Source organism: Equus przewalskii, chromosome 19 (genome assembly GCF_037783145.1).
Source record: "Equus przewalskii isolate Varuska chromosome 19, EquPr2, whole genome shotgun sequence".
Taxonomy (NCBI): domain Eukaryota; kingdom Metazoa; phylum Chordata; class Mammalia; order Perissodactyla; family Equidae; genus Equus; species Equus przewalskii.
The window spans coordinates 51,109,627-51,122,021 of NC_091849.1; the positions used below are offsets into that span (position 1 = coordinate 51,109,627).

The 12,395-nt window shown below is 43.5% G+C and overlaps 1 protein-coding gene across 3 annotated transcripts in view; it reads right to left on the reverse strand.

Annotated features, from left to right (window-relative positions):
- The window catches only part of ELOVL5 (ELOVL fatty acid elongase 5), a 68,422-nt gene that overhangs the window by 30,322 nt on the left and 25,705 nt on the right, over positions 1-12,395 (reverse strand). The window contains exon 2 of one of the 3 annotated variants that reach the window (XM_070586229.1): positions 9,800-9,862. The exons of the other annotated variants lie outside the window; for them this stretch is intronic. The gene's annotated coding sequence lies outside the window, so the exon portion shown is untranslated. The remainder of the gene's footprint in view (positions 1-9,799; positions 9,863-12,395) is intronic. 3 annotated transcript variants of the gene reach the window in all.

A 12,395-nucleotide genomic window follows, 5' to 3' on the forward strand; every position in this document is an offset into this window, starting at 1 on the left:
TGGTAACCACCCAGCTGTATGATAATTGTCCCTCATCATAAGTAGCTCATTAAAAAAATTAATTGGAGCTGGTCATTCTCTCTAAATTACCCTAGATTAAAAGAGGATGTGAGAGTCAGCACACCCTCACTTGAGTGAAGGATGAGTTCTGTATCCCGGGGCAAGTGGCTGGTACACGTCCTCAGGGCTCCAGGATAGAGATGAGCCTCAGGCTCAACTCAGGAGAAAGGTCAGAACTACCACACACGAACTACAGAAACCTGGAAGACTGACGCAAGCAAAGCACAAAAGGGCAAACCCGCATCCTCCATAGAGAGCCCTGCTCACGTGGAAAAATCCATCTGTCAGCCAGCTCTCTCCAGGAGCAGTGTGCCCAGGTGGATGGTCCGCGGGAGGTTAAACAGGCATCAGTGTTCACTCTGATCTAAGATCAAAGAGAGTCCGCTGAAGGCGTGTTTGAACAAAGACACTACAATAAGCTCTACGGCAAAGCAGTCCCTCTTCCCTTCCATTTGGCTCCCAGGAGGGACAATAAAATGGGAGAGAATGGGGAACAGGTGTGTGGGGGGGGGCAATGGAACAAGGTGGGGGCGTGAACGAGAGATGGCACAGTAAGCAGCCTCCATCACAATTCTCAGGATGAAGTTATCTATCCCAAATGCAAATGCTAGTCACCACGGCCATCTCTATCTGGAGCAGGAGAAAGTGTGAAGGCTGCTCAGCAAATGAAAAGGACTGGGATCTTAGAGTAAACCTGTTTCAAAAGACATCAAGATTAAAAAAAGAAACTTAGTATAGTAAAGAAAGTTAATTTCCTAAACCCAGAACCAGTCCGCTCACTCTAAAGCTTCGCAGGAAAGCTCTCTAGAGCCCAGGTTTGGTTCTTCTTGCCACTGAGGCAATGGTGGCAGGGAGCAGGCAGCTTGCTCTGAAAGCCCATTTCCTAGGAAATCAGTCAAGTTACCCTGCTTTTGGCTTAAAAAGATGTTTATTGCAGACATTTACCTTCTGGTTAGCATAACTTCCTCATCGCATCCTGTCTTATTTATTTTTTGAATTCTCACAGTTCATCTGAAAATAAGTCAGTTGAGCTGAGCTGACCAGCTACAAGCGGTCGGGAGGAAATTTCCCGCCATCTGCTCTTCTCTCCTACCCAGTCCTCCCTTTTAACAGTCAATTTGTGCTAAGCGGGCACGGGAACAGTCTCCAGGTTGGCGGCCGGTGACACAAAAAGTTATATGGTGTGTTAATTTGGTAGTCACAACGCTGTTTCTTGGAAGGTTTTTCTAGGTTGGAGAAAATCAGCTCTGGAATGAGAGGAAAACAACCACACTTTGCTCAGAAATTTTAAGACAGAAAACACTGTCATAGAGACCACAAAGGAAAGAACATCTAAGTACTAACAAGCTTTCACATATGAAAGTGAATCGACAACAGAATCCTTTTCGAATGTCAGCATCTAAATAATGTAACTCAGATTAAATCTTGGCTCAAGAGAAATTATCTGCCACATCGACAGCGGTACCGTCATTCTGACAGCCCAGGAACCCATGCTTACTCTTTTTTCCTCGGAGAGTTCCCCTACTTTCTAACCTCCATTCCAAAGGCATAACAAACTCTTGTTAATACAGTCATCCCTCAGAATCCGAGGGGATTGGTTCCAGGATCCCCCAGGATAAGAAATTCACAGATGCTCGAGCCCCTTATAGACAATGGCGTGGTATTTGAATATAACTTACACACATCCTCCCGTATACTTTAAATCATCTCTAGATTACTTATAATACCTAATACAATGTAAACACGACGTAAATAGTTATTATACTGTATGGTTTGGGGAATGACAAGAAAAAAAATTCTGTACACGTTCAGTACAGATGCAATCATCGTGGGCCTTCCAATCTGCGTGTGGTTGAATCCATGGATGCAGGACCCGTGGATATAGAGGGCCGAGTGTACCCCGACGGAGGCATTTTCTCCCACCATCCATCATACGCGTAGAAAAAGAACACAGCCCTGTTCGGGACCTTAGATAAGTAACTGGAAAACGAGAGCACTGATGCGCACAGAAGCACGGCTACAGGGTAGCTCCGTGGTGAAAGGAGGCCGAACGACCTTATTCTGGTATAATGGACAAGCTGGGGGGAAATGTACGTGTTGCAACAGCATTTGTACAAAAATAAGATTAGACAGGTTAAAAGAGAAGCCCTAATCTTCCAGCTCCTTGGTTGCCACCCATTACTTAAAAAGCACTCTTTTAACCATGGCTGGAGACGGACATTTGCTAAAGCAGGGGCAAGGCACCACCGTGGCTTTCTTGTGATGTGAATTACCTGTGGTGCCTCCTCCCTGCCCTTCCTTGTCTTCACTTCCAACCCCTTCTCCCAGGCCCAGGGTACAGGTTAGAGGCTCCCCTTCGGCCTCTTGTAGTTCTGCTGGCTGGACAACTCATTTAGCACACAGCAATTTCTATTTTCATATGACTTGGATACTTATGTTCTCAGGTATTATAGGAACATACTCTGTACCATTTCGGTTAAAGCCCAAATTCATGAACAGCAAGTACTCCCATTTGTTCAATGCGTGCAACAATTATCTGTGGGTAACACTACAAGTGAGGAGATTTGCCTGCTATTACAAAACAAAAGGGAGGGAAAACAGTGTTAAGCACTGACACTCAAGAGCCCACCATGGCAGCTTCCTAGAACAAGGACTAAACCTAGTTACAGAAGGCATTTCCTCAGGGAAAAGTTCCCCCATGCTGGTGATCTGGAATTCTAATGGAAATGTTCTAGTCTTGTCTGTTACATGATCAGCAAAGGCATTTTACAAGGTGCAAAAGAAACAAACACCAAAACGATAACACACACACCCACACCCCTCTTAAACATGCAACAGTTTCTTCCCCACTCAAGAGACAGAGATTTATTTTTCTAGATTAGGAAGGTTCTATATTCCTGAAGGAAGAAACGCCGATGTGGACGGTTTTTCCAGCAGTGAGCAGAGACTAACACGATCCTAGAACAGTATTCTAGGCGAATTCCTACTCACAGCTAAAGAAGAGAACGGACCGTCAAGTTCAAAGTTCCTCCCTAGTCCTCAGGTGGGACAGACAAGGATCCCACACACCGATCCACTTACCCAGCAAGCACTGGGAAAGGAGTTTACTGGAGAAAATTACTCCTGTAGAGTTTTATTACCTTAAAGATGATGACTTAACTTTTACTTGAAAATGGAAGAACAAGAGCCAGTGATGACTTCTGCCTGGGTGGAAGCACGCTCCGTCATTTGGAAAAAGACAACACTAACCTACACACAGAATGCTCCTTGCTGGCAGACGAAGGCCGGATTGCTGTGAACGGACTTAGAACTCTGCTCTCACAGCGAGCTTTGCTGACAGTAACTAATTAATCCCCCAAAGGCTGCAGTGAGACAAGGTAAGAGACCCATGAGTGCCGGGCTCAGGTCAGCCCCATGGCCAGTTTTATTTCTGCACTCCCGGTGATTCTCAAAATGACCGCTGTTCACGCCACCAGTCATTCGAAAGGCGCTGACTCACTGAGTTAACAAATATTTAATGGATGCCTACCATGTGCCAAGCAGTATACTGCTTGTTAAGAAAACAACAGTGACAAAGACAGACATGACCCATGCCCTACTAAAAATCAAAGTAGTAAGAAGTATGCAAAGACACCTGTGGGCCAATCACTCTGGTGTAGCAGTGGGTAGGAGCACACCCTCTGGAGCCAGACAGCCCAGGTTCAAATCCCCGCTCCTCCAGTTACTAGATGTGTGACCTTGGGCAAGTTACTCTCCCTTCCTCATGTGATTAAATGAGTTAATATACGTAAAATACTTAGTGCATGGCACACAGGAAGTGCTGCAAACCTATCTCCATTATCATCATTACAAAAACTTTTGGTATTGACCAATTTCACATTCAATGTTAATGAAGAGTTTTGCTAAGCCATAAATCGGAATTTTCTGCAAAGTTCATGGGCAATGAAACCTGCTCATATATATCCACACTTCACAGCTGTGTTTTCTTCCACTTTGGAGGGAATCTCATGGCATAATGATACTCGTGAATCCAGGGACTTTTGAATCTCTAGATAAATTCCTCTGGAATATTAAGGGGATGCTGGTCATTGACCTCTCTGTGAGTGGAAGACAAGATCAGTGTTCCCACCACCCATAGTACAGAGCAGAAATCCATCTGGATCTGACACCTTTTTGTACTCCCAGCATAAAGTAGATGCCCAATGAATTCATTCACTTACTACAATTGGAGAAGTGACTGAGCCGCCAAAGGGCACAGAGCTTGGGTGGAGCTAAAATTTGACCCTAGGTCTTCTACCCTATGACCTACTGCTCTTAAAATACCCCATGTGGCCTTTCAAGGGAGCATCTTCACATGTTTATTGTTAAGAGGATGGTGACAGTATGTTATTAATATTGTTTGAGTTCTTATAACTTTATCCATGAGAATAAGATATAGAATTAACTTAATTTTAAATAATATTATCAAGTTAAAAAAAAAAAACAAGAACTAAAACCAGTTGTATTCACCCATGATGCCTGGTAATAAAGGCGTGAGCAATCTCTGTAATTCAGACCTAGATGGGAAGATGTTGGAAAACGGAGCGACAATCTTCCTTGGCCTCGTTCTTGTATGCACATCATCACTTCCATGCTATCTCACTTGGTGACAAAATTATAGGCTTATTTTTTAAGTGTTGTGATTACTGGTTATACTGTAATTATCTGTTCCTTTGTTCACAACCCCCATTAAGCTCTAAGCTCTTCAAGGGCAGCGCCTCTGATAGTCCCATTTGTACTCAGAGAGCTTGGATCTATGCCTGGCAGACTGTTGATTACTGGTTGACACCATGAACGAATGAGTGAATGAATGAATGCCTGCAGGCCTTTTAGAGTTTCTTACCAATGGATTCTCAAATGTCTCTGCATCTCAGAATCACTCAAGAGCTTTAAAAAGATTTCTAGGACCCACCCCTAGAAATTCTGATTCAACAGTCTCGAGGCTGAGAAATTTGTCTTTTTGAAAAATTCCGGGGCCAGGCCCGAAGCTGAATGGTTAAGTCCATGCCCTCTGCTTCGGCAGCCCAGGGTTTCACGGGTTCAGATCCTGGGCATGGACATGGCGCCGCTCATCAAGCCATGCTGAGGCAGTGTCCCACATGCCACAACTAGAAGGATCCACAACTAAAAATACACAACTATTCACTGGGGGGCTTTGGGGAGAAAAAGAAAAAATGAAATCTTAAAAAAAAAAAGACAAGTTCCTTAGGTAACTTGGAGAAGCCATCTTCTTGGGAACCACTCACTGCTGTATATGTAAATTAGGCTTCTGGACTCTTAACTAAATCCCCTGAAGCTCCCGAAGTTTGGTCACCCAGACAGTATCCACGGATTGTATCACAATGACAGGGTCTGGACTAGGATGGTGGTCAAAGACAAAGTATGTTTCATTCCCACAAACCCAGTTACAATTCCCTGTTTACTCTAAGTCCACTAGCTGGAAAAAAAAAATCATTTCTTTTCCAACAATCTCTCAAGCTGAAATAAAACCCCATTAAGTTAGGAGATGAGTTCTCCTATCTTTCAAACACTGTGTTACAGAGGACCCACCACATAGAACCACCACATTAAGTAGAGCAAGCTCTTTATTCTGGAATGTGGTCATAAAAAATACTACTGTCAGTAGAAGACACTCCTTAACCGCGTCCCCACTTCCCGAGCCAGCCATCAGCGGTGGTCGAGTTTGTAAAGCTCACTGAGGCCAGGGAACATATCCAGCTTGCTCTCTGTAATCCCCAGCAGCTGTTCTTGGCACAAAGAAGGAATTTAGGAACTACTTGTGTAATTATATTGAACTGGAGCAGCATGGGGTGCCAATGAGTGGCTGCAGCTGCCAAACCTCATGTCACATACGTGGCCACAGCCAACCGCATATACTGCTTGCACGGAGACAAGGTGGGCATGGGAAGAGTCTGGACACTGGCTGAGACGTGGGCCCTGTTATCATCAGTCCTAAACCGAGCCACTTCCTATTAGCCGCATTACCTGCATTAGAGTCAAGGCCTCTCCGAGTGAACTTGGTACCTGTGGAAGGCAGCCTCACAGATGGTCCCCAATGATCCTCTCCTGCATCGAGCCAGGGTTGTGTGTGTGACCAACAGAACACAGCAAAAGGGACGGTATGTGACTTCTGGGATTAGGTTATAGGAGACACTGTGACTTTCACCCTGGTCAGGCAGTATGTTTCTCTCTCTCTGCCTCTCAGATCATTAGCTCTGGGGAAGCAGTCCTCTGGGGAGGCCAGTGTGGAAAGAAACTGAGACCCTCTGCCAACGACCCCCTGAGGGAAGCTTGGAAGCGAATCCTTTGGCCCCAGGCAGCTTCAGATGATTGCAGCCACAACTGTAACCTCATGAAAGACCCTAAACCAGAACGCCCCAGCTAATCCTCTCTGGGTGTCCTGACCCTCAGAGACAGTGAGATCAATGTTTCCTGTTTTAAGGGACCAAATTTTGCAATATTTTGTTACTCAGGAATAGATAAAAGGCTTAGAAATTAACAAGGTCAGTGGGGTTGGTGGAAGAGATTCTTAAAAGTCGACTCTTCTTCCCCTTGCTAGCTTTCCTTTTGGTTAAGACACATAATCCAGGTACCAACGAGAAGCATGGCGCTGAAAATAAATGCTCCCCACCCCCCCCCGCCCCGATTTAATTGGATCTAGGAAGGAAATGAAAAAGGCTTGTTATCTAAAGCACAGAATTTGTTTTTGAAAACAATCCAACACTTTTATTACTAGCTTGAAGCTTAGCAGACAAGGGGCTAACACTGTCTATTGTATACCCAGCTTTTCGAAGACTCAATAAGGAATTACCCCCATTTTCTAGATGGGGAAGCTGAAGTTCAGGGACTTTAAGTAACTTGGGCAAACAACAAACAGAGCCATTTTGTTTACTGCAGGTTTAGGGAGCACCATTGTCCTGGCTTATTGGAACTTGGGGGTTTTCCCGGGATGCAAAAATCTAGAAGAACAAAAAAATTAGGAAAGTCCCGGGTCCCCTGGGAAGAGCTGGTTACCCCACTATGTCCAAACCTTGGGTCCTGCAAATCACCACACAGTGGATTTTTTAAAAAATACATTTTAAAGCTACCATTTTGGCAGCGTATGATCTGCAATGAATTTTCATGAAAATGAAAACCACAAGCCTTTCTAGTCTTTATCTTACAGTATCCAAGAAAGACTTGTTTTTCCTGTGAAAGAGTAAAACAATTGCTGTTCTACGATACAAACTAGCATGGGAACTTTTCAGCTTAAGAGTTTCTGCAAACTTCTGTTTCAAAATAGCAACAGAGTCCAAAGAGCCAGCAGGTCCTCCCCTGGCCTCCCCCGGCCTCCGCAGGCCCTCCAGCTGGCTCAAGGGCTGCGGGGCGTGAACGGGTGGGCTCCTCACAGAGCGGCACACCAAGTCAAGTGCTCCGGCTGCAGGGTCAGGAAGCTTCGTAATTCCTCTTCTACAGCTCAGAGACAGCTTCCGCTATCACTGGGAACTCAACCTGAGCAGTGCACGAGCGGCGTGCATTCCTGGTAAGTCAGGAGGGCCAACCAGCAGCAAGTTAGCGTTGCCCAAACAGCTCTGGTCCTTTCTCTTTTAAAACGATCCACGTACACCCACTAGGACGGCAAAGAGGATAAAGACAGACAATAACAAATGTTGGCAAGGTATGGAGAAACAGGAACATTCATACATTGCTGGTGGGATTGTCAAATGGTGCATCTGCTGTGGAAAACTTTGGCAGGTCCTCAAAAAGTGAGACACAGAACTACCATATGACCCAGCAATTCTACTCCTAGGTATATACCCAAGAGAAATGAACACATATGTCTACATAAAAACCTGCATGCAAATATTTACACCAGCACGATTTATAATAGCTCCCAAATGGAAACACCCCAAATGACCACCAAATGAATAATAAACAAAACAAACAGAGCACATCCATACAACAGAATGTTATTCGGCCATAAAAAGGAATGAAGTACGATAGATGCTATGACATGGATGAAGCTTGAAAACATTATGCTAAGGAAAAGAAGCCAGTCACAAAAGGCCACATATCGTACAAGTCCATTTCTGCAAAACGTCCGGAACAGGAAAATCCATAGACAGAAAGTACATGAGTGGTTGCCAGGGGCCGTGGGTGAGGGGAATGGAAAGTAACTGCTGATGTGTATGGAGTTTTTCAGATAATGAAAATGCTCTAGAATTAGATGCACTTAAAAAGATTAAAAATAAACTTTAAAAAAGGAGAGGTACTTAAAACAAATAAAAGCTTTAAAATTTTGTATACTCAATTCCACTTCTAGAAATCTTTACACTAAGGAAATAAAAACAGATATGCATTAAGATCTACCTATAAGATTGTCATCTGAGATGTAACGGCAGAAAACAGGGGTGGGGGACCTTTATATATCCAACTAAAAGTAACCTGCTAAATAAACTACGGGACAGGAGTGGGCATTATTCCAGAGAAACAAAAACTTAGGTTCACACAAAAACCTGTACATGAATGTTCACAGGAGCTTTATCTGTAACAGCCCCAAACTGAAACAACCAAGATGTTCTTCAACAGGTAGATGATTAAACGAACAATGGTACATCCACACCACAGAACATTACTCAGCAATAAAAAGGAACACACTACTGATACACGTAACAATCTGGGAGAAGCTCCAGAGAATTATGCTGAGTGAAAAAGACAATCCACTTATGTAACCTTTCTGAAATCACAAAATTATAGAGATGGAGAAGAGATTAGTGGTCGCCAGGGGTTAGAGATGGCGTGCAGGCAGGAGGGGAGCAGGGGTGGCTATAAAGGGCAACGTGCTGATGCACACATTCTCTATCTCGACTGTACCAATGTCAGTATCCTGGTTGTGACACTGATGTTACCATTGGCAGAAACTGGGCAAAGGGTATCTGGATCTCTATTATTTCTTACAACTGTTTATGAATCCATAATTATCTCAAAACAAAAAGTTACATCTTTTAAAAAAGACCCACAAAAGTGAGGAAAACAAACCAATAAACAAGACTAAGCATACGATTTTTAAAACAAATTCAACCACCATCCCCTCTGCCCAACTCAATCACACACAGTCATGACTTCTCACTGTTTGTGAAATGCTACTGTTTGTAAAGGAAGGTTTTTGCTGGAGAGGGATAGTGTGAACTATGACTCTGTTCACGAAAGCTTAACACTTCACCTAAATGCTGGTGTTTCCACTATTTTAATTTTGACTACAGTCTAACTTAGCTTCCCAGTAAATGCTTATTTATCCACACTGCTCAGGCAATGGGGAATACTGGTTTGCTCTAACGTTCTGATGCTCTTCAAGGGACCATACAACTCACACAGGCCAGTTTTGACCAAGTAAGAAAATCATCAAATAACACCTTCCTGAATCAAATTTAATCTTTGATGATTCAGAGGCACTCTGTGATCTTAAAGTGTTTCAGAGTCAGAATTACGAACGTCAAGTCCCATTTTACAGGACTGCGGAGGAGTAGGCATAGATAATCGGAATAAATCTGTAAATCTTTTATGCTTCTATGGCTTTAAATGATAAGTTCCTGCAATCAGTTATTTCCTCACCACTTTCCATTCTCATAAACAGAGCATAGAAAACTTTAGATATCAATAGTTTTGAGTTGTCAAGATTCTAGATGTTTTTTGATAATGAAAAATATTAATAAAAGCTTACTGCATGATGAAAAATAAAAACTGTGCTTTCTTCTATCCTTTGGATCATTTTCTTGTCAATCTCCTGAAAAACACAAAGTGGTTAAGGAGCACTTTTTTTTTTTTTAAAGATTGGCATCTGGGCTAACAACTGTTGCCAATCTTTTTTTCTGCTTTATCTCCCCAAACCACCCCCCGTACATAGTTGTACTTCTTAGCTGCAGGTCCTTCTAGTTGTGGGATGTGGGATGCCGCCTCAACATGGCCTGAGGAGCGGTGCCATGTCCATGCCCAGGATCTGAACCCTGGGCCACCGCAGCGGAGCGCGCGAACTTAACCACTCGGTCACGGAGCCAGCCCCAAGAAGCATTTTTACAGTGCAGAGGAGAGACTAATCATCCTGTGACGCCACAGCTGACTGCAGTGGGCGTTGGGTGCTGGGCAGGCGGCACCCGTGTGCTCTGCAGGGGGCCCTCTGCTGCTTGTCAACAGGAAGGAACCACTCAGCCCCCACAGCTCTCCAGAGAACAGCAGACGGCTTTCCAGAAAAGAAAGGCTGAGATGACTTCTTCTGTAACCCTCTGCAGAAATTCTCCAGCAAGATTAGATCTCTTCCTAGCAATGCTTCTCTTTTCACTAAGCACTACTTTCAACAACTGCCACTGTGTTCAAAACCCCCGTAACAACTATTAAAGGTGAAATACTGAGAATCAGGCCGTAAAGTGATTACATTTTAGTGGAACTGCAAGTATTTTAGCAAGTCATATTCATGTAACTGAATATTCTGACTGGCTAATAAGATTTTCTCTTCAATTCTCCCCAAGTACCAATATTCAACTCCAAGCTGTCATAAAAGCCATTCTGCTGTAAGAAAAAGAAGAAAGAGAAGCCAGTGATCAAATTAACATAAAGTCAATTAGGTGCCCACCCAGAGCCAGAACACCATGAGAGAGACTAACAGGTCTCAAAATGAAAACTAAGGAGGGCCCAGCCCTGTGGCTGAGAGCTCAAGTTCGAGTGCTCTGCTTTGGTCGCCCAGGGTTCGCCGGTTCGGATCCCAGGCACACACATGGCACCGCTCATCAGGCCACGCTGAGGTGGCGTCCCTCATAGCACAACCAGAGGCACTCACAACTAGGATATACTAGGTACTGGGGGGCTTTGGGGAGAAGAAGAAGAAAAAAAAGAAAATTGGCAACACGTTAGCTCAGGTGCCAATCTTTAAAAAAAAAAGAATAAAAAAATTAATGATATAGTTGAGGGGGAAAAAACCCCAATCTGTGTATAGAACTTGAAAAAATTCTTTCCTGGAGAAGTCAATCAGGTGAAAATTTTAGAAAAAGAATTTAGGTGGTAAAATGGCATATATCATTGTTTAACAACGTGCCTTTCTTTACTGAGCACCAAATGTGTTTAAGACATTATGGCAGCAGGCAGAGCTACTGAACACAGGCCTTTCACCTAAGCTCAGAAACCTAGCTGTCATCCCATTGGAATCCATATTTTTAGCTCATTTCAAAACACAGAAATTCAGCACAAATTAACAATAGTTCAACATACAAACCCTTCTGAAAGGCAAGAACATTTAATCCAGGTGGGTGGGGAGCAGATATAAAATGATACACAATATCCCACTTTAATTTGGAAAAGCGATCACATTTTTTCTCATCAGAACCAAATGAAAACAATTACTCGAAGAAAATTTAGATGACTACAGAAGCAGTGACACGTTTAAAATGTACTGTGGTTTGCTCCAATGATTTTTTTCATACACATGAACAATTTAATATATGCCACCAGGTTGGAGAAGGGAAGAGAGAACGTTTTAGCTCAGGCTGCTCTAACAAAATATCACAGACAGGAGGTTTAAACAGGTTCACGGTTCTGAAGGCTGAAGAGTCCAGGATAAGGTGCCAGCAGATCCAGTGCCTGGTGAGCGCGCTCTCCCTGGCTTGCAGACAGACACATCCTAGCTGTATCCTCATGTGGTGGGGATCGGGCTCTGGTCTCCTTCCTCTTATAAAGGTGCTAATCCCATCATGGAAGCCCCACCCTCATGACCTCTTATAAACCTATTTCCCTGAAGGCCCCACCTCCATATACCATCACAATGGGGGTTAGGGCTTCAGCATAAGAATTGGGGAGAGGACACAAACACCCAGCCCACAACAGAGAGGTAGTTTTCCATTTAAGAGGTAAAATGAATGACTGTTTACAGAGTCAAAAGAAAATTGCTGCTTTTTAAAAATCCGTAGTCACTAAAATGAATCATTTTCATTCATTCATTCATGTTATCAAAACACATAATCTCTACTTTACTAAAGGGCTGTGTTCCAGATGTTAATTTGTAAACCAGTCATCTGGCCTTTAGAAAATTCTGTTTTCTGTATTCTATTTTCTACAGAAGTAATGTTACCTTAGTCATTCTTAACCTTTTGGGGACCCCACGTCAATTGTGAAAATGTGATTAAACAAAGGAGACCTTCTCTCTATCCCCAGATGACAGAGAGTTTAGATAAAACTGACATTTATGGTCCCTAAAATCCTACGCGTCCTCAGTCCCCAAATTAAGAACCAGAGCTGTAAGAGGTCGACAGATCTCCAGATGGGCCCTAAAC